We start from the raw sequence: 21,228 nt of genomic DNA, 5'->3' as shown, positions 1-21,228 counted from the left end.
TTCCTTCCTATATTATTATTATGATGTAATTGATATCTAACTTTTTTATAGGTTTTTGGAAGCTCATTCAAGGTTACGAGGTGTTCCATCTGTTTCTAGGAAGAAGATGCAAATAATCACACCTAATGTAAGAGAAGTTGACCTTTCTTTGTTTTTTGTTTTATGATTTCTATTTTTATGAGGAATTGACTGTGTTGTTGGTTTTGTGAAATTTGGTTTAGCAAAATATACAAAGCTACATGGTGCAAAGGCTAGCTAGAGTATAATATGATATTTTGTGTCTTTGGTTTGAATGAGTCTTGATTATTTATATTTAATTTGTAGTGTTGACGTCAATTGGGTAGCTATGAGTGTGGGTATTATGTAATAAAACACATGCATACCATTATTTGTACAAACATTACTGAATCATGAAATAAGGTATTAAAATACTAACTAAATACTTATCAACTATTCATTTCAATATTGTTTTAACTCTATTATTTTATTTGTAGATCTTTAGTGATTCATCTCACATGGAAGTTGTAGACATTGAAGACATTAGAAGGAACTGAGCTTCTTTTATTTTAAGTGTTAGTAGAAACTTGGCTACAATTCAAAAGTGTATATGTACATTAATGTAATATTTGGATTTAATATATAGTTTCATGTATAAATGATGTTTAAATATTATTAGACTATTTAATGTTTGAAATGAATTCTATTTTGTTAGTTTCATTAAATTTGTTTATTTGAAGCTATAGTGATTCATCTCACATGGAAGTTATGGAAGTTGCAGACATTGAAGACATTAGAAGGAACTGAACTTCTTTTATTTTAAGTGTTAGTAGAAACTTGGCTACAATTCAAAAGTGTATATGTACATTAATGTAATATTTGGATTTAATATATAGTTTCATGTATAAATGATGTTTAAATATTATTAGACTATTTAATGTTTGAAATGAATTCTATTTTGTTAGTTTCATTAAATTTGTTTATTTGAAGCTATAGTGATTATAAATTGATTGGATGAGATGATAATACAGGAATATTATTATAATTTCATTGGATGTCAAATGTAATAATCAATTTTGTTTTTTAAAATTAAATATATTTTTAGTTCTTTAAATTTTAGTAAAAATTGAAACTATTCTTTTCAAATTTTTAAACTAATTTAATCTTTTATCTTTAGAATTAGTGACCAGATATGTAAACATGATGTTGATTGGTGTGAAATCATTGGAAAACGGGTGGAATTGAAGAGGATGTTCATCAACTATAAAACTTGTGAGAGCTCAATTTACACATATAATATTAATCTTGTGTAACTCCTGGTCCAACTTTATCGAAGCTGAGGAGTAAAATAGGTGATATGGTGTCTGTCAGCTTCATGGTGGGAGAATGAAGGAAAAGAAGAAAACAGTCTTGGAGCTCGTGAGCTTTTTCCCAAAAGGAAGAAGCAGACGAATTAAAAAACAAAATAAAAATTAAAACCAAATCAAATAAAATCTAATACAAGTGAAACAAAATAAAATAAAATAAAATAAAATCATTTTGTAACAAATCAAAATACAAAAATAAATAAAACTGAAACAGAATAATAAAGTGAAACAATAAAATAAATTACGTTAATGAAAATAAAATAACAATAAAATGAAATGAAATAAAATAAACTAAAATAAAATAAAACCAAATCAAATAAAATCAATTTGAAATAAATAAAATCACATAAAATAAAATAAAATCACACAAAATAAGATTAAATAAAACAAATTAAGTAACAAAATAAAATAGAATGACATGAAATCTGTAACATCCCAAAAATACAGTAAAAACCATATAATAGAATTAATTACATTTAATGATAAACCAATTCAGTTTTATACTAAACAAGCGAACGATTCTGGCCGAACGGCCTTACATAGCTTTGCCAAAAGTAAACTGTACAAGATTAAGGAAAAACATGACCTAACGGCTTACAAAAGTTAAATTACCGATCGGTCAAATTACAAAAGGGAAAGGAAGTGACCAAACGGTCACTTCATGCTAAACTACTAATTACAACCGAACGTCCTACTGTTCGGCCTTCACTTCCACGTCTACGAGGTTCGCGTCTTCCAAAACTTCTTCTTCCAACGCCTCTTCAAGTAGCGCGCTTCCATCTGCTCATATCAAAACCAACTTACATGGAACATCAACTAAAAATAAATCAAATCAAATGAAATAAAATAAAATGAACATGATAAAAAAAGAAAGAAAAATTCATTTATTATTTTTTTAAAATTTATATATTTATATAATATATATATATATATATATATATATATATATAAATATATATATATATATATATATATATATATATATATATATATATATATATATATTAGTTACTCGGACAAAATTGAAAATTGACACTCTCTTTTTAAAATTTTAAACTAATTTAGTCTCTCATCGTTTGTGCAAATTTAGTATCACTTGGACCAGAGTTTGTAGTTGTAGCTACACCATGTAAACTTGTAATATTAATGTTTTGTTAAAACACATTTGTAACATTTTCTATTGAAAAAATGTCATTAAAAATTTTTAGAAATATATTTATAAATGTAATTATTATCACGTAAAAATGATACTAAACATTAGAAGTTATTAAATCTTATTAATTACATAGATTTCGTGACATTTCTTTTAATGTTATTCCTTTTAATGTTATTTATTTGGATTTTATAAGGTTACTTTCGATTTGTAATTAAGAGTAGGACGTTGAGAATTTGGTTATATAAATCCATGGTGGCAGAGTGAATGCAACACAACCTTTGAATTATTTGGACTTGTTAGTGAGGAAGGGAAACATGGATACCACAGTGAAGCAAACTCTTTGTGGCAATGTCTTGTTATTGATATTGTTTTGTATACTGATCTTCAGTAGCGGTGCTGCTTCTATCAAGGGTATGAAGTTCTTTCATATATATATATATATATATATATATATATATATATATATATATATATATATATATATATATATACTTAAATTGTCATTTTGGCTATAAAATCATTAACTTTTATATAATTGTATTAGCAGATAGTGAAATTGGAGAAAATTTGGTGTCATCAACGGATAGGCCTAAGATGCTTATCGGATCAAGTCCACCAACCTGCATTTCCAGGTGTAACAACTGCACACCTTGCAAACCAATTCTTGTACCATTGCCACCTCCTGTTCCACAACAAACCCACTCTACCTTTGAGCAACCTCACACAGCCTTCCAGCGACCCGATGACTTTGGGCCTGAGACTGTGATCTGGAAATGCACGTGTGGCGGCAAACTGTACAATCCATAGATTTATTATGAGTATTCATGTTTGACATGGAATTTGACACCATAAAGATTTATAATAAAAGTATAATTAACAATTATTTTGGTTAAGTTGGATTGATTTATAATCCATTAACAATCATTTTTATTAGTTTTTTAATTATTTTTTATAATTTTTTATTATAATTATTTATCACTTTTAATTAATATGTAGATTGATAATTTGATGTCTTTTAAATACTAAACAAAGGACTAAAATGAATATTTCGTAATTTGAGTAACTAACAAAAAGTTTAGCCTAATTATCAGAAATAAAAATATAATCAAACTCTTATTTTCATCATTCTTTTATCTCTGCCAGGTCTATAGAGGGAAAATTTATATTGGAACTCAATATCTTGTGTTTTAGGATTATTTTTTTTTTGTCATCTCTCACTTATTTTGGAATATGTGGTTTTGAATGTAAAAATACATCAGAAAAAAGTTTCCTCTTAAAATAAATTAGCCTTTATATTATCCATATGTTAGTGAAGATTCGTTAAGAGAAACAAATCAGTTGACTTACAGAAAACAAAATCTCAAATATTTTAGCTTTAAATATGTAAGAATATAAATTCTTTCCGAAAAATATTTTATCTAAGGATGTTACGGAAAATTCGTTCCACAAGTATTATATATATCCTGAAAAGTTTTTTTATTTTTAAATTCTATTCCAGAAAACTTTTCTCCTAATATATTTCATGCGTTTCAAAAATTCGATTTCAAAAATTTTGCACCAATAATTTTATTCCAGAAATTAAGTTTCTATATTTTAAAGAGTTTCATTTTAGTTTCTATTCTTTAGAATGTGTGATAATTAGATTTTTCTTTTATTTATCACTATCTAATATTCTTAAATATATATCATATGTTAATGTGTGATTTTTAAGTTTTTTTATTTACTTTTATTTTGTTTTTCAGTGAGCGTCTTAATCTTAATTTGATATTTGTATTTTAAATTTTGATTCAATTCAACTTTATTTTTTTAAAATTGAATAATTTTGTTTATCTTCAAATTAATACCAAATTTAATTTTTATATAAATGTTATAATTATGCTTTTGTTAAAATTGATATTTTATTAAATATTTTTAATAATATGAGGTTTATTTAAATTCAAATTTTATATTAAAATTTATTTAAAATTTGCTTTTAAATTTTAAATATATTTATTTTACATTGTTATAAAATTGTTTTAAAATTTAAATTTTGAATTTATAAAACTATTATTTTTAAATCAATCCTAATATTTATATAAAAATTATTGATATTTATTGTTATACAAATATTTGAAATGTAAATTTATAAATCTTTATAATTTTATATGCAATTATTTGAAGTATACATTAAAATTAAAAAAACAATATAAAGTTTGATGTAATAAAATATCAACATATAGTACAAAAATTAATAATTTTTCCGGGGTTTTTTTTAGTTTCCGGCGGTTTTAACCCCCAGAAAGTGCTTTACCCGCGGTTAGAGAAATCGTGGGGAAAAGCTCTGTCACTAAAAAAATTACCGACGGTTTTTGGAGAAACTGTCGGTATTAGCGGGGATTTCACAGAATTGTCGGTATTAGCGGGGATTTCTCAGAACCGTTGGTATTAGCGGAGGTTTTTCAAAACTGTCGATATTAGCGGGGGTTTTTCAAAACCGCCGGAACTAACCGGGGTTTTTTAAAACCGCCCCTATTTGTAGGGTTTTACCTAATCGGGGTTCTAAAACCTCCGAAAATGTGTACAATTTTTTTTATTATAATAAAATGTAATTATGATAAAATTAGTTGTATTAATCATACAGATGAAATAATATTAACTAAAATTGAATATTACATATAAAATAAACTATATTGTTCAATATCTTTTAATATGGTCATACAACTAATTGTTCATATATATTAAAAAAGAAATATGTTCAACTCTAACTTAAAATACTAAAAGTATGACTGAGATGTTCATTACATTACTAAAAAGAAACAATGTTTAATTTTGTTCTTTATTACATTTCTCATTGTTTGGCATACTTGCTTTATCATATACCTACAATATAACATAGAATATACAGGTCTATAATACAACAAGATAGCAGATAAATCAAAATAAAATAGATCTAGCCACTATAATCCTCACTCGAACTGGTGATACATTGCAAACAAGCCAATATGAAAGACCGAATTCCTTTTCTTAACATCAATTTGGCAGCTGAGAAGTGAATAGGATGGACATCTACATCCTCCCAGGAGAACCTTCATAGCCATTCTTTATAATCTTCATGAACTTCCCCTTTATTGAATCGATGTCCAGGCTCTGTTTTCTCAATATCAACATATTCTGTAGGGTTAGGGTAACAAAATCCTTGAGTAACCTCCAACTGCAGCAAACAAAGGTATATGAGGAAATGACAACAAAATTCATTCTTGATTGATTCATGATTATGAGTGAGGTTTCCAAAAGTAACATTAAAATTAACAACAACAGAGGACATTTTTACAACATAAATATTTATGCCAAGCCCATAAAAGTGACCTTAATATAGTTATGGTTTAAATGGAAAATATCATGTCTCGTAAAAGAAAAATATTTACAAATAAATAGTGAAGCATCTTCAGTGTGATTATAATGAATGGTATGGATCATAGTCACTTCTAAAGTAAAAGTGAATGTAATTATATGAGAAACCAAATTTACCATTTGAGCTACTTACATGTAGAAGAAGACCTGGAAAGGAGACTTTATCCAGCTAACCCATTCTACCAGTGCATAATGGTTAGGAGAGAGAGACAAATTTTGAGAAATCGGGAGTATCTTTCTGTGTATGGAAAAGGCTCGAATACATTATCCCAGAGGAAATATAGTTTCAAAATATCCTTCAATCCAGCCACATACAGAAAATGAGACTTATTTAAATGGGAGCATCAACCTCAATTATGGTTATCCATGAAGAAAAGAGTAATTTGATACACAGTGCATTATGATTAAGTTGCTCAGGATAAAATATAAATAACATAGGTAAGAAACATGCATACCAAAAAGAGATCTAGGTTAAGCAACACAACATACACTTGCCGCATTATGTCCAAGAATAGAGTTAGTCCTGATCTAGTACAAAGTGCTTTTAGTTATTATTTATCGTTTTCAGCTTAGAAAGGGCGAGCCCTTACCCTTGCATATCCAAGTACAATACAAGATCAAAGTTACATAGTTTGTTTGGGAAAAAAATATTATGAATTGTTGTTTTTAGCTTTGAATTTCTTTTACTAATATACTTTATATCATACAGAAGAATATAAGTTGTCATAAGTGTATTTCTTCACCATACAACAAGTGAAGGTAGTGTAAACTACAGGTTGATAGTCTAGAGTGTTATGTTGATTTTAACTAAATTTATTATTATTTAAATGTTTCAGTAAGTATTTTATTCTTTTAAATATATAATATTATATATTATATTAAATATTCATTAACATGAGATTGTATCCAAGTCCTCTTTAAACCTATGATACAAAATGAAGAGAACTCTAAAAAAAACTAAAATGGGTAAAAAGTGACTAGAGCAAGTAACAAAAATAATCTGCATCCACATGAATATCAGCAGTATTAGAACTAAAATCCAAATCTATAACATACTTTCAAATCTTTAACATTGAAGAGTTGTTATTCTTAAAAGTATAGAATCAACTTCATTATAAAAAATGCATCTAAATATGAACAAGAATCAACATTACTAACAACAGTTATATTAATAGAATCAATGACAAATGCTAAACCAAGAATATTAGAATGAGGAAAAATATCATTTAAATCAATAATTGCAACAGTGTTAGCAATATTCTTCATAAAATCAAAATACATATGACCAACAACATAAAACTTATTATGAACACTTTCAAAATCATCTAAAAGTTTGGCGTTATTTCAACCCCACCAAACAGAAGGGGCATTTTAAATCTATATAGTATTACCTCATGTGTTCCCATCTAATCCTGAAACTATTATTGTTTTTCCATCATCATCAGCAACTTTACGGCAGAATTCATAAAGGTCATCGAAGAATTGTGGTTTTTGCACCAAACTAGGCATATTTGCCTTTAATATTACCAAAATGGACAAATTCAACCAAAATTACGAAAATGGGGAAGTCGTGGGGGGCCTAAACGACTTCAATTGAAGAAGTCGTGCCCCTCTGCATGACTTCACACTGTTCATATCTACAGTGGTGAAGTCGTGCACCCCAAAAACGACTTTTGATGACCGTAATCGATTACATTGATTTGGTAATCGATTACAGAGTGTTGAAATCGTGACCCCTGCAGGACTTGAAATGAGTAGGCAGAAAACGTATTGGTAATCGATTACGACATTTCGGTAATCGATTACCAGGTTTGTTGTGTTGCAAGAAGCGTTCGGTCTTGATGATGTTTATTCTCAGTTAGTGATTGTTCATAGGGAACGTTCGTTCTCGATGATGTTTATCCTCAGGAAGTACTCGTCAAAGGTAGTGTTCGGACTTGATGAGGCTTGATCTTTGAGCGTTCACCCAAACAGTAGTCGATTCAATATGATGTTCGGTTTTAGCATTCGGCCTAATAGTATTTAATCCAAGATGGTGTTCGGTTTTGGCGTTCAGCCTAATAGTGTTGAATTCAATATGGTGCTCGGTTTTAGCGTTCGACCTAATAGCGTTGAATCCAATATAGTGCTCGGTTATAGCGTTCGGCAAATAGTGTTCGACCAAATAGTGTTCGACCGAATAGTGTTCGGCCAGGTAGTGATCGCCCAAATAGTGTGTTGAGTCTCTGCGGATACTAAGGTTCGAGTGTGATGGTAATCGATTACACAAGTCTGGTAATCGATTACCAGTGCGATTTTGGCATACTGATTTGAAGTCGTGCAGGGGGTCACGATTTCAACACTCTGTAATCGATTACCATTACATTGTAATCGATTACGGTCATCAAAAGTCGTTTTTGGGGTGCACGACTTCACCACTGTAGATATGAACAGTGTGAAGTCGTGCAGGGGGGCACGACTTCTTCAATTGAAGTCGTTTGGGCCCCCCACGACTTGACTTTGGGTCAAAATTTGCCCATTTTGGTAATAAATAGGGCATATTTACCTACTTTCGTGCAAAAACCAAGAATTGTGCTTCATCAATACCAATCACATATATTCGTGACTAGAAAAATAGGGAACTTCCAATTATGTTTGTATAAGAAAAACAGGACAACCTTGAAATTCATTGTGAAAAGAAAATATATTTTTTTAATAGTTATACAAGTCGTGTTTCACAGATTTTGTCTGTTTTACCGTGCAAGAGCTTCCATACACGCAGTAACCTGCTGCTAGCATTTGGTTTCCAGGTTGCATTGCATCTTCAAGACTTACTTTAGCCTCATTCTTTACCATGTAAATTCCAAAGATCTATGTGCAACAGAAAATGCTGGCAGTTATTGTAATGTTTTCAGTTTTTAAATGCAACAATTTTGTTTGACAATTTGAAGTTAAAATTCATACAGTTCAAATAGAAACTTCGCAGTCAATGTTTGAGGATCCATCCAAAGGATCAAACACAACAATGTATCTACAAAATTAAAAGGAACATTGATCAGATAATGTATTTTATTTGATCAAACTTGTTAACAATTGGTGGAAATCAAATAATGAGGATAAAGAAGGGGGCAACCTGGACTTCAGATGAGGGTATGGTTTTGAGCATCCTTCAAAACTATTAAAATATGGCCCAGCACATTTCTGAAAACAGAGTGGCCCAATTAGATTGGAAACCCATAAGAAAGCGCGGCATCATTTAGATAAGGGAGCTGGTCTTCGTGTCAGACAGCAGAGAGGGAAAGAGCCTAGGGCTCTCCAGGCGCTAGCGAGAGAAGTGAAATGATGCCTTCCAAGATGATGCAACAATGGATGTTTCAACGAGAAGAAAAAGGATATACAGAGACTCGGTCAGAGGTAAGTAAAGAACGCTTTTGTTATATATGTTTCTGTATGTTTTTGTACAACTGAAAATAAAGGGGAAGAACTCTATTTATAGAGTTCTTTTGGGAAAGTGGGAATAACAAACTAAAACTGATTACTGTCTTTTTGACAGTAACTGTTTGGGATTAGCTCAATAGCCTCCCCTCAAGCTGGATGGTGTATAGTCACTAATCCAAGCTTGGGAACAATGGATTTGAACCGCACGCGATGGGGAAATTTAGTGAAGATATCGGCCAGCTGTTCATCCGACCGGACAGGGAGAAGACGTAGGAGATTTGCTTGTATTTTTTCACGAACAACGTGACAGTCAAGCTCTATGTGCTTGGTCCTTTCGTGAAAGCTCTAGTTATGAGCTATGTGTCGCGCTGATTTGTTGTCACAATATAGAGCAAGAGTGCCAGCTTCCTGTGCTTGAAGATCTTGTAGGAGATAGTGAACCCACTGTATCTCACATACAGTGGCTGCCAGGGCACGATATTCCGCCTCGGTGGAAGATCTGGAAACAGTGTTGCTTTTTGGATTTCCACGAAATAAGGGATGATCCAAGGAAAACACAAAACCCTGTACTGGACCTTCTAGTATTTGGACACGTTGCCCAGTCTGAGTCACTAAAAGCTTTTATGTGAACTGGAGAATCAGCTCCAAAGAACAATCCCTCCGAAGGCTTAGACTTGATGTACCTAAGAACATGTTGCACAGCCCGATAATGATGGTTAGTGGGAGATTTCATAAACTAACTTAATAGATTAATAGAAAAGCACAAATCAGGTCTGGTATTGGTAAGATATAGTAACTTCCCTATCAATCTTCGATAGGAGCCAGGATCTTCTAAGTAGTTGTTTGTTCGATACAGTGAGCTTGTATCACTTAAAAAGGGGGTAGAAGACGGTTTGCATCCCAGCATTCCTGTTTCCTTAAGGATGTCCAACGCATATTTCCTTTGACAAAGGTGTATACCTTTGTTAGATCTGGCCACCTCCAAGCCTAGGAAGTATTTGAGTTCTCCTAGGTTCTTTATTTGAAATTTGTTATGCAATAAAGTCTTTACGTTGTTGATTTCAGTCATGGAGTTTCCAGCCAATATGATGTCATCTACATAGACAAGTAAGGCAGTAAAATCTGTAGAAGTGCCTTTGATAAAGAGAGAGTGGTCAGATTTAGACTGAGTATAGTTGACAGAAATGAGAAAGGAGGACAATTTTTCAAACCATTGTCTGCTAGCTTGTTTTAGTCCATATAGGGACTTGGTAAGCCTACAAACCTGACCCTCTTTATGGGTGTTAAGACCAGGTGGTGGTTCCATGTAAACCTCTTCATTTAAGTCTCCATGTAGGAAAGCATTGTCCACGTCAAGTTGATGTAAAAGCCAATTATTAGAGGCTGCAAGTGCAATAAGTAGTCTAACAGTAGTGAGTTTGGCAACAGGGGAGAAAGTTTCCAAATAGTCTATCCCTTCTTGTTGAGTGTATCCTTTTGCCACTAGGCGTGCTTTGTGTCTTTCTATAGTGCCATCAGCATTGTATTTGGTTTTGTATACCCATCTACATCCAATGGGTTTCTTTCCTGGAGGTAGCTGTGTTAAGTACCAGGTGTTATTATCTTGCAAGGCCTTGATTTCCCTCTACATAGCTTCTTTCCACTCACACATGCCTTTAGCTTCATTATAAGACCGAGGCTCATCATTGGCAGAGATGGCCATAGTGTACTTTAAGTTCTTTGCTATCAAAGAGTCACAGGACAATAGATCAGCAATGGGATAAGGAGTTTTGAAATTATTTTTCACAGATAAGGATTGATTAACCTGATGCACATAGTCATTGAGATATTCAGGGGTCCTTCTAACCCTGTTGGATCTCCTGCAACTATGATTTTCTTCACCATTAGCAGCACTGTCACTGTTATTGTTATCAGCAACAGTTTGTTGAGTCTCCCTTTGCTCATTGGCATCCATCTCCGTATGTATTTCATCATCAATGGGGTTGTGACTGCCTAGGAGGTCATCAAGAGATGTGGTTCTACCTTCTCCTCTGTCAGTAACTTCCCTGTTGTCACACTGGTTTTTGTAGGGGAAAATATCTTCATAAAAGACAACATTTCTGCTTATGAAAATTTCCTTAGTGTTCATATCAAGAACAACATAGCCTTTGACACCACCTTTGTAACCAAGGAAAACTCCCTTTCTAGCTCTTGGGTCAAGCTTATTTCTGCTATTCTCAAGGGTAGAAGCAAAGCAAAGACACCCAAAAACTTTGAGATTCAAATAGGTAGGGGGAACACTATAAACAAGATCATAAGGAGTCTTGTTATTAAGAACGGGGGAAGACAACCTATTTATCAGGTAAACAGCGTGACTAACGGCATAGGACCAATAGGCATTAGGCATATTTGATTGGAAAAGAAGGCTACGGGTCACATTAAGAATATGTTGGTGTTTTCTCTCCACAACAGAATTCTGTTCAGGGGTCTCAACACAACTCTTTTGATGATTAATGCCATACAAATTATACAAATTAACACAGTTAAATTCTGGTCCATTGTCCGACCTAATAGTTTTAATCACTTTATCAAATTGATTTTTAATCTTGACAATGAAATTTTGTAATAAATCCCTTGTCTGACCTTTATTGTTCATTAAAAAAATCCAAGTATGCCTACTATAGTCATCAACTATAGTAAAAAAATACTTGTGGCCGTGAACAGAAGAAATTGAAAGAGGGCCCCATATGTCACAGTGAATCATTTCAAAGCAATTAGCAGTCAAAGAATCACTTTTAGAAAAAGGTAATTTATGTTGTTTAGCATAGTGGCAAGCATCACAAACAATATCAGGACCCAATTGCACATAAGGGAATTTTTCACATATTTGTTTCATAGTTTTATGTCCAGGGTGGCCTAACCTATAGTGCCACAAATTTACATCAACATGTTCATAAGAGAAAACAGACTTTGAAATGAAATTTTGATCCAGATTAGGAAAGGCTTGTAGATAATAGAGACCTTGGTACTGTTTAGCATACCCAATCGTCCTCAATGTAGAATTCTCCTTTATCTGACAAATCTTAAAAGAAAAGGTTAGACTGCAGTTTAAGTCTCTAATAAGACTTTGGACAGAAATCAGGTTGAAACAAAAATCTGGGATATATAGAACATTAAAAATGACCAAAACTTTAGAAAATTGAACAGTCCCTGCATGTTCAGCAGTGATAATAGTGTTATTTGGCAATCTGATAGAGATAGGTTTAATTTTGTAAAAAGTAACAAAGTTTCTTTTATCATGGGTCACATGATCTGTGGCCCTTGTGTCAAGAATCCAAGAAGAAATACCTTGTTTGGCCTCTATGTTATCTCTCTGCACCTGGTTGATCTTGTGAGTGGGTTCATCAACCTTCTCTATCATCTTGAGGAGCTTCTGCATCTGCTCAGGGGTAAAAGAGTTGAGGGCAGCATTGGTGCTGACCTGGTGAGCAGATTGAACGCCCTCTGAACCTGAACTGTTTTGGCAAGCATTAGCAGAATTCCAGTCTCCTTTCCTGTCCTGATTACTGTCAGCTTTCTTATACCAAGGGGGGTAACCGTGTTTGGAATAACACTCATCGATAGTATGATTCATTTTATTACAATAGGAGCATTGTTTTCCATAGTTAGGGTTCCTTCCTCTCCCCCTTCCTTGACCACGTGGTCCATTACTCAATTCAGAACATGAAACAAATAAAAACATCCATTAGCCACCTTATCATTAATAAAAAAACATTTTATTATTCAACAAAAACAAAGAACTGTATGTGACATCATGTTCAATTGAAAAAGGTAAAAATAAAAATGCACCTTAAGGCAGAATAACTTAAAAAGTAAGGTTCTAAATATAAACTTTGGGCAGCTTGAAGTTCAACGAAAACTACAATGTAAAGAATCTTTCAATTTGTTTGAAATCTTGTACCATAAAAAAGAATGCACCAAAATACAGAAAACTATAACCAAAGATTTCAATCTAAGCTCGGATATAAATTCGGAGAGTAAGACAAAATTAACTAGAGCCACAAAATACGTTTCCAAATTCAAAAGGCAACCGAAAAGATAAGGTTAAAATTTAGATATTCGTTATTTAAATAAAAAAAATCCTTCATTGAATAATCCAAATAGAATATGTATCTTTAACATAAAGTCTCTAAGAAACAATGTTATTGGCATCAATTATGTCCAACAATGAAGAAATAGTCAGTCAATTCTTAAGCCAAAAAAATAAGTTCTTCACACAGTGGATCTATGGTCAAGAAAAGTGTATTAGCATAGCATAGAATATGAAAAAGATGGCAGCCAGTGTGAGGGATCTGAAAGCATGAGAAACAACTCAACGTCTACATTCTGCTTTTCAGCAGTTTAAAATTAAATGTCCAAAGGAATAAAAGATTTTTGGTTGTGTATGTTCGTTGATGAGTACTGACCTTCTTTGATTCCAAGCAGCGTTTCTCTGAGGAACATATATTTGTTCTGGCTTTTCTGGGGGCAAGCAATAGAGAGCTGGGGAGCTAGAAAACAAAAAACAATGATGTTTAGAGAAATTATTATGCGCACATTAAGTAAAAATAATAGCAATAAACTACATGTAAGAGGATATGCTAAATTTTCACCAGGTGTTGCCAGAAGCTTTGTAGAAATTTGTGGAGCCAGAGTGTGCAAGATAGGAGAACAAGAAAGTAACTCGTATCAGAAAGAGGCACTTCAGAGGCAAAGCATATGAAAAAACCATATTAAGAAAAGAATTAGAGAAACTTGCTTTATTTTCAACAGAACAATATACCTAATCTAAAACCTATTCCAAAAATGAAACAGAAAAAGGGTAATAAAATTAAACCTTGATTCACAATCAAACATTCCAAGCAACACCACGGACAGATATGGAGGAGGAGGAGCAGCGAGTGCAACCAGCTCCAACAATGGTGCAGGTATTTTGGCTCCCCTTTCCTACACCAGCAGTAGGAAGTATTTCATTGATTGCTATTCAGAGTCATAGACGCCTCCATCATGAGAGAAATCATCAAATGTTCGCATATCAAGCTGGTAAAGCGAGATTCCACCTATCCCACCAAAACCTCTACAAAACTGTGAACCTTCTTGAGATTTATCGGTGACAAACTCAAGAGTGCAACCAAACCGTTTATATTCATTTGCAAACCACTCCAAAAGAGACAACTTCTCCAGAGATGAAATGTTTTGAGTTACAATACAAAGATCAAACATCAGTAGATTGAACAAAGAACAAGAGAGCCAAGATCGAACACAGTCTTACCTTGACGGTCAGTGCGGGAGCGCGCCAGAGCACCTCGAACTCGCTTAACCCACAAATGGCTCGACGCCTCGACGCCTCCAACTCCACGCTCAACTAAACAGGAGAAGACGAACACGATGGAGAGCAGGAGAAGACGAACATGAAGCCAAGCAGGAGAAGATTGTGGTGCGGTGAAAGGTTTGGGGGAAAATTTGATGAACGCGGGGAAGGAGGTTAGGGTTTAGAGATAGTTTCAGAGAATTAGATTAGATGGAATATTCCTGAAATTAGTGACTGAAGGCGAGGGAGGGGATATAGGTTGTAAGTATTCTAAGAATTAAAAAATTATATTTTAGGGGCGGTTTTCTTATAACCGCCAGAAATACATGCGGTTTTAGACATAAACCGCAGGAATTATTCGAGGTTTCTAAAACCGCCGGTAAATAATCCCTCATAAAATTAATTATTTTTGTAGTGTATGTTAGAGACATATATATAATTTTTGTTTTTGTCCATTGTATATATCTATTATTAATTTAGATACAATGCATATATAAGATGTTTCAGTGATACTTTGTTACACTAGAGCGATAGACATACACAATGTTATCTAAAACTTATATTAGAAATAAAAATCATTATAATAATTTATAGTGTATGAGTTAAGAAGAGAATGATGAATAAGTATTAACTCTCTATCTAATTGAATGAAATTATATGACTAAAAATTTGAATAATTAATAAAAAAAATAAAAAAAGTTATTTATTCAAAACGATACGTAATTTTGGTTTTGTCCAACAATAATCAATGATGAATAATTTTAGATTAAATATATAATGTTAGTAACAATATTGTGTTTGATATTATTTATTTCATTGTTATATTTATATTTATTTAATTGATATAACTTATATTTTAAATAAAAAATAATCGGATGACCTACGATGTCACCACCAAATACATATTGTAAAATAAAAATAAAGGAAGAAAAGAGAATGTAATTATCTAAGTAATTGAATGAAATTACATGACTAAAAATTTGAATAATTAATAAAAAAAATCAAAAAAGTTATTTATTTAGGACGGTGGAGATATACGTAATTTTGTTTTTGTCCAATGTGATTAAAGTATAATTTTTATTAATTTAGATACCATAAATATATAGATGTTTCGATGGTATTTTTGTTATACAATAAGATCGATAAATAAAAGTGTCATCTAAAACTATTATATTACAAATAAAAGGTCACGGAGTGAACAAAAAGAATTTTTTTTGTTATTGACTAAATCAAAATTCACAAAATCATGGTCGAAGATGGGTACAACAATAATCAAGAGTGTCTAATAATTTTAGATTAAATATATAATGTTAGTAATAATATTGTCTTTTGATATTATTTATTTCATTGTTATATTTATATTTATTTAATTGATATGTTATATAAAACTTATATTGTAAATAAAGGTAACTTGTTATATTTTTGTTATCTAAAAGTTATATTACAATCAAATTTCACTCAAAAAATTACAAAATCAACCATTTATTTCATATAAATGCAAGAGTCAAAAAGACTGCACTATAAGTCAGTTTCAGTTTCATACTATTCTTTTGTGAAAATTTTCAATTTTTGGTGAGATAGCAAACCCAAAAAAATAAGAAAACAATTGTGCAAGTAATGGTGGAATGAATACCTTGAGTGAATTGGACTATCAAGGAAGGAGATTCCGACATCATCGATGCCAGAGAGGCCAATGCATCCTCTACCTAGTTACTCAATGCAGACTCATTAAATGATATCAGAAGCAAAAACTCCACTCCATGGTTGAACTCCTGGTATATACATTACAAGAATCAGAAACAGGATGTTACATACGTAATGAGATATGAAGATAAAAGTGGCATATAAATCTAAAATGTACAAGGGATTCTCATAAAACTTTTCAAGATTTTGCCTCTTCTGAAACTGCATAAACAGTGCAAGCGTGTAACGCTATAGATTTGGAGCAGAAATGCACCCTAAAAAATCAACAAGATCAATGACAACAAAAGGAACTAACATTAGATTACATGTAAGGGAATTAATTTAAAGCACCGGTAGATAAAGGTACGTAATTAGGGAATGCATATCATGTAGGCCGCTCCACTTAATGAAATTGCAACAACATCACCTATCTGGTACTACATAATGTACAAGTAATCGAGCATGTCGTAAAGAATAATCACAAAATGATACAGATGAATCAATTATCAACAAGATGACATAAAGAAAACACATAAAAAGAAAAGGCCTGGAAAAAAAACACATTTGCTCTCAGCATAATGGAAATATAATAGTCTCTCGTCAATATACTACTTAAAGATATTACATCTTTATAAGACAGGACTCTGGCTTATACATCATACATTTACCCATCATTTTATTATAGAATACTACACTTTTATATTATCATTCTAAGCTATAAAATTGTATAAGCCAAATAAACAAGGGTAAACAATGCGTGCACGTAAGTCTATTGCAAAAGAAACTCAATTTTCCATGGCTAAAAACAACCTTAACAAAACTACCTTTAACTTTCTTTTCAATTCGAGCCTCACCAACCATTCCAGCAGCCACACCACCACCAATCCAAGAAAACCCCAAATCAATTACCAAAAAATAAAGTGTAAAACCCTAAATTCTTTCCTGTTTTTGTCAATAATGAAACCCTAAATCTATTCTCGTCCACCATCATTCTACTGCAAAAACAAAAAAAAAAGATGAAAATTACCTACAATCAAAGATGTAGGTTTGGAGGTTGTGCGAGAAAGACGATGAATGACTCGCGATTCAGTGGTGGCGAGATGATCTTGCTGCAATTTTCTGCAGGTTTCGCAGTGGCTAGGTTTGGTGCTAATGGTGGTCGCGAATCTTGGAGCTACGGTGAATGGTTGGGACTTTGGTGGAACAAACCTCAGAGGTGGCTCGTGGTGGTGCCTGCGTGAATAGGTTTTCCTGTTGGTTGCAATGAAGAAGATGTAGGTGGTTGTTGGTTCGTCATGGCGGCATGAGACTGATGGTGAGATCTGTCGTGGAGAAGACAAAGCGGCGTCGCCACTAATGGGAGGACGAAAAATCGATGGCATGTTTACTTGTTGCTCAAATGCAGGTTGGTGAAGATGGATGAGTGAGGGTTTCGTCCTGGCACAGTGGCTTTCGCGAGAGTACAATTTAAAGATTTATGCTTCGATTGGGAGAGACAGGAAGGAAAGAAAGAGAAATATTACCAAAATGCAATTTCAAAGAGACAAGAATAGCGGGAATTAAAATGTTTTAGAATATTTATGGGCGGTAATGCATTTAAGAAAATAAAAATCATAACTTAGTTGCGGTTTTTTATAAACTGCCAGAAATTTAGGGGGTTTTTAATAAACCGCCAGAAATTTAGGGGGTTTATAATAAAACCGCCAAAAATTTAAGGGGTTTTAAAAACCTTTGAAAATAAACCCCAACTATATTGTATTATTTTTGTAGTGATAGTAATACGTTAGTACACTGTGAAAAAGAATAACACGTTACTGCAATTAATCTACCTTTTCTTTCTATCTTGAAGTAATATTTTAAATATAATTAATTATCTTTTAGGCAATTATTAAAACTTTACCTATGAAGAACAATAAAAGGTAACATAGAACATCATCGATAAACAAGAAAGTTATCTAACACTTATATTAGAAATAAAAGATCATGGAGTGAACAAATAGAATTTTTTTGTTATTGATTCAATCAAACTATCGTTATTGTATTCACAAAATCACGGTCAACAATGAACGGTGTGTATGTGAATAATTTTAGATTAAATATATAATGTTAATAATAATATTGTGTTTGATATTATTTATTTCAATGTTATATTTATATTTATTTAATTGAAATGTTATCTAAAACTTATATAGTAAATAAAAGATAATCGGATAAAGAAATGATTTTTTGATTATTCATTTTTTATTGTTGATCATGACTTACGATGTGACCACCAAATAGAGACTGGCACTAGTAAAAAAATTGGTTTTAAACTCGCGTTATAGGCACCGGTTTAGGTGAAACCGAAGCCTATTAAAATACGATGGCATATTACCTCGGTTAAAGCAACGACCGAAGCCTAAAAGCTACGAAATAGTGTTTATGCCTCGGTTTAAACGGAAACCGAGGTATATAGTCATTTTATATTTTTTTTTTTCATTTTTTTTAGGACTATATGCCTCGGTCAGGTGTAGAACCGAGACCTATACGTATGTATTGTTTCGGGCGAGAGAGAACCGAGTCATATGCACGTATCTTAACCAAAAAAGTAACCTTTCATTTCCTTCTTTCTCCAGATCTCACTCCCACTCTCGCTCCCTCGCTCTCCCTCCTTTCCTTCTTCCTCCCCACCCTCGCTCCCTCGCTCTCCCTCCTTTCCTTCTTCCTCCCCACCCTCGCTCCCTCGCTCTCCCTCCTTTCCTTCTTCCTCCAGATCTGACTCCCTCCCTCCCACTCCCTCCATCGCTTTCTCGCGTCGTCCCCGACCGTGCCACCGGCGACATCGCCTTCTCCGACTGCGGCCTTGTCCCACTCCATGGACGAGATCTCCGACGGGCGTCAACGACCCCAACGTCCTTGAGTCTAGATCTCGTCGCGCGACAACACCCACACAGCCAGCACAGCCGCGAGATCTGTGGTTTCCGGCGAGAGAGAAACGATGGTGGACGCGGCGACGGCGAGGACGTGGCGACGGCGAGGATGCGACGACGGCGAGGACGCGGCGGCAGCGAATATTCCTCGATCTCCCTCACCATCTCTGTTTTCTCTCCTACCGTTTGAGTTTTTGTGATTTGAGTTTGGTTTCTTCGATTTGAGTTTGGCTTCTGCGATTTGAGTTTGGTTGTTGTAATTTGAGTTCCGTTTCTCCGATTTTTGAGTTTCTGGGTTCTCTGTGCAGGTTGCGGTGGAGAAGATTGAATCATGGAGGCACGATTTGGGTTTTGGGTTGCTGTTATGGTGGTTCTGGGTTGTTGTTTTGGATTGCAGGTTGTTGTTCTGGGTTGCTGTTCTGGGTTATGGGTTGCGCTTCTGGGTTCTGCAGTTGCATTTTTGTGAATCTCGGTCACCAAATCCTCTGCTTGAACTGAACTGGGTTACCTAAATTTAAAAAAAAAAAAAAGTGTTACGACCTCGGTTATTTAAAATTCGGGGCATAATCTTACCACTTTTGTCTCGGTTCATGACCGAAGCATAAAACCTATATTTTTTTACCCCGTCTGGTTATGCACCGGTTGTAGAACCGGTGCCTATAATCAATTTTAACCGGTGCTATATCGTCCTCCTGTACTAGTGTGGATTGTGTGTTAGGTTAAGAATGGGATAAGTAAATAGTTTGTAAAGTTTGACTGTGTGTTTTTTGGAGTAGAAGGATTTAATGTTTAAGGTAGTTTTGGAGATGGTCATTTGAGAGGTGGAAGGTTGTGGTAGAGGTTGTTTTTGTGGTAATGGGGATTTTTGTAGTACGGGGTTGAGGGGATACTGTTTTGTGTTTAGGTGGTGAAAGTAGAGGAGGAGGAGGAGTTGTTTGTTTTGGAAGAAAAGGTTAAGGTGGTGGTGATAAATATCGAGGAAGAACGTCTAATTACAATCTTCTAATTCTTCGGAGCACATTCAGCAATGATAGGTGCACTAGACTGTTGAGAACATTTAGAAACAAGTCCATCATAAAAGTCTTGAGACAGACCTTTTAGGATGTACATCTGCACGTCAATTTCACTCAAAAAATTACATGATTTTTATCGATCATTTTTAACGTGGACTTTTTGCTTGCATAATGTCAAATAGTTGATGTGGAAAAAAAATGTTATGTTAATGAAGGGATTTAAATAAATAATAAATTTTTTTATGTTCTATAGTTAAAGATAATTATATTAAAATTAAATTAAAAAATAAAACATAGAAAACTCTTTTTCAAGATAAAATTATTAAAATTTCAGTTTAAATTTGTTATTCATTAGTTGACTTATTTTATTCTATAAACAGAAAATCAAAATCAGAAAATAAAGTAAAGTATTGCATACATTTTTAATAGTTAAAATAAAAAAAATATTTTATTTATAATTGTTGTATAAACATTTAAATGAGTTTATTTTTTAATCTAGTCATGGATTTAAATAACTAAATAATCCATTTATGAACTCAACATTTACAAATTTTGTATAAACAGATACAAAATTAAATGCACAATTACATATATTTGAAGAGAAATGGTACAAAATGAAAAGTTATACATTTAGAATTTTACTTTTCTTAAGTTAATGAAGTAAATAAAACTCTAAAATTGAAATGAAAGACTTAAGAAGAGAGTGATAAATAAATACTAACTCTCTATTTAATTGAATGAAATTATATGACTAAAAATTTGAATAATTAATAAAAAAAATAAAAAAAAGTTATTTATTTAGGACGGTGGAGACATACGTAATTTTGTTTTTGTCCAATATGATTAAAGTATAATATTTATTAATTTAGATACCATAAATATATAGATGTTTCGATGGTATTTTTATTACACAATAAGATCGATAAATAAAAGGGTCATCTAAAACTATTATATTACAAATAAAAGG

At 32.7% G+C, this 21,228-nt stretch overlaps 1 long non-coding RNA gene across 1 annotated transcript; it reads right to left on the bottom strand.

The window, feature by feature from the left end:
* Positions 1 to 13,592: 13,592 nt before the first annotated feature.
* Positions 13,593 to 14,362, bottom strand: LOC128196810 (uncharacterized). The gene is made up of 3 exons (XR_008249204.1): positions 14,183 to 14,362; positions 13,959 to 14,047; positions 13,593 to 13,856 (listed from the first exon to the last, which is right to left on the bottom strand). It is a non-coding gene; the product is annotated as an uncharacterized LOC128196810 (long non-coding RNA).
* Between the last annotated feature and the right edge of the window lie 6,866 nt (positions 14,363 to 21,228).

The sequence above is a fragment of the Vigna angularis genome, chromosome 5 (genome assembly GCF_016808095.1).
Source record: "Vigna angularis cultivar LongXiaoDou No.4 chromosome 5, ASM1680809v1, whole genome shotgun sequence".
NCBI lineage: Eukaryota > Viridiplantae > Streptophyta > Magnoliopsida > Fabales > Fabaceae > Vigna > Vigna angularis.
This window is presented reverse-complemented; position numbering and strand designations above follow the sequence as displayed.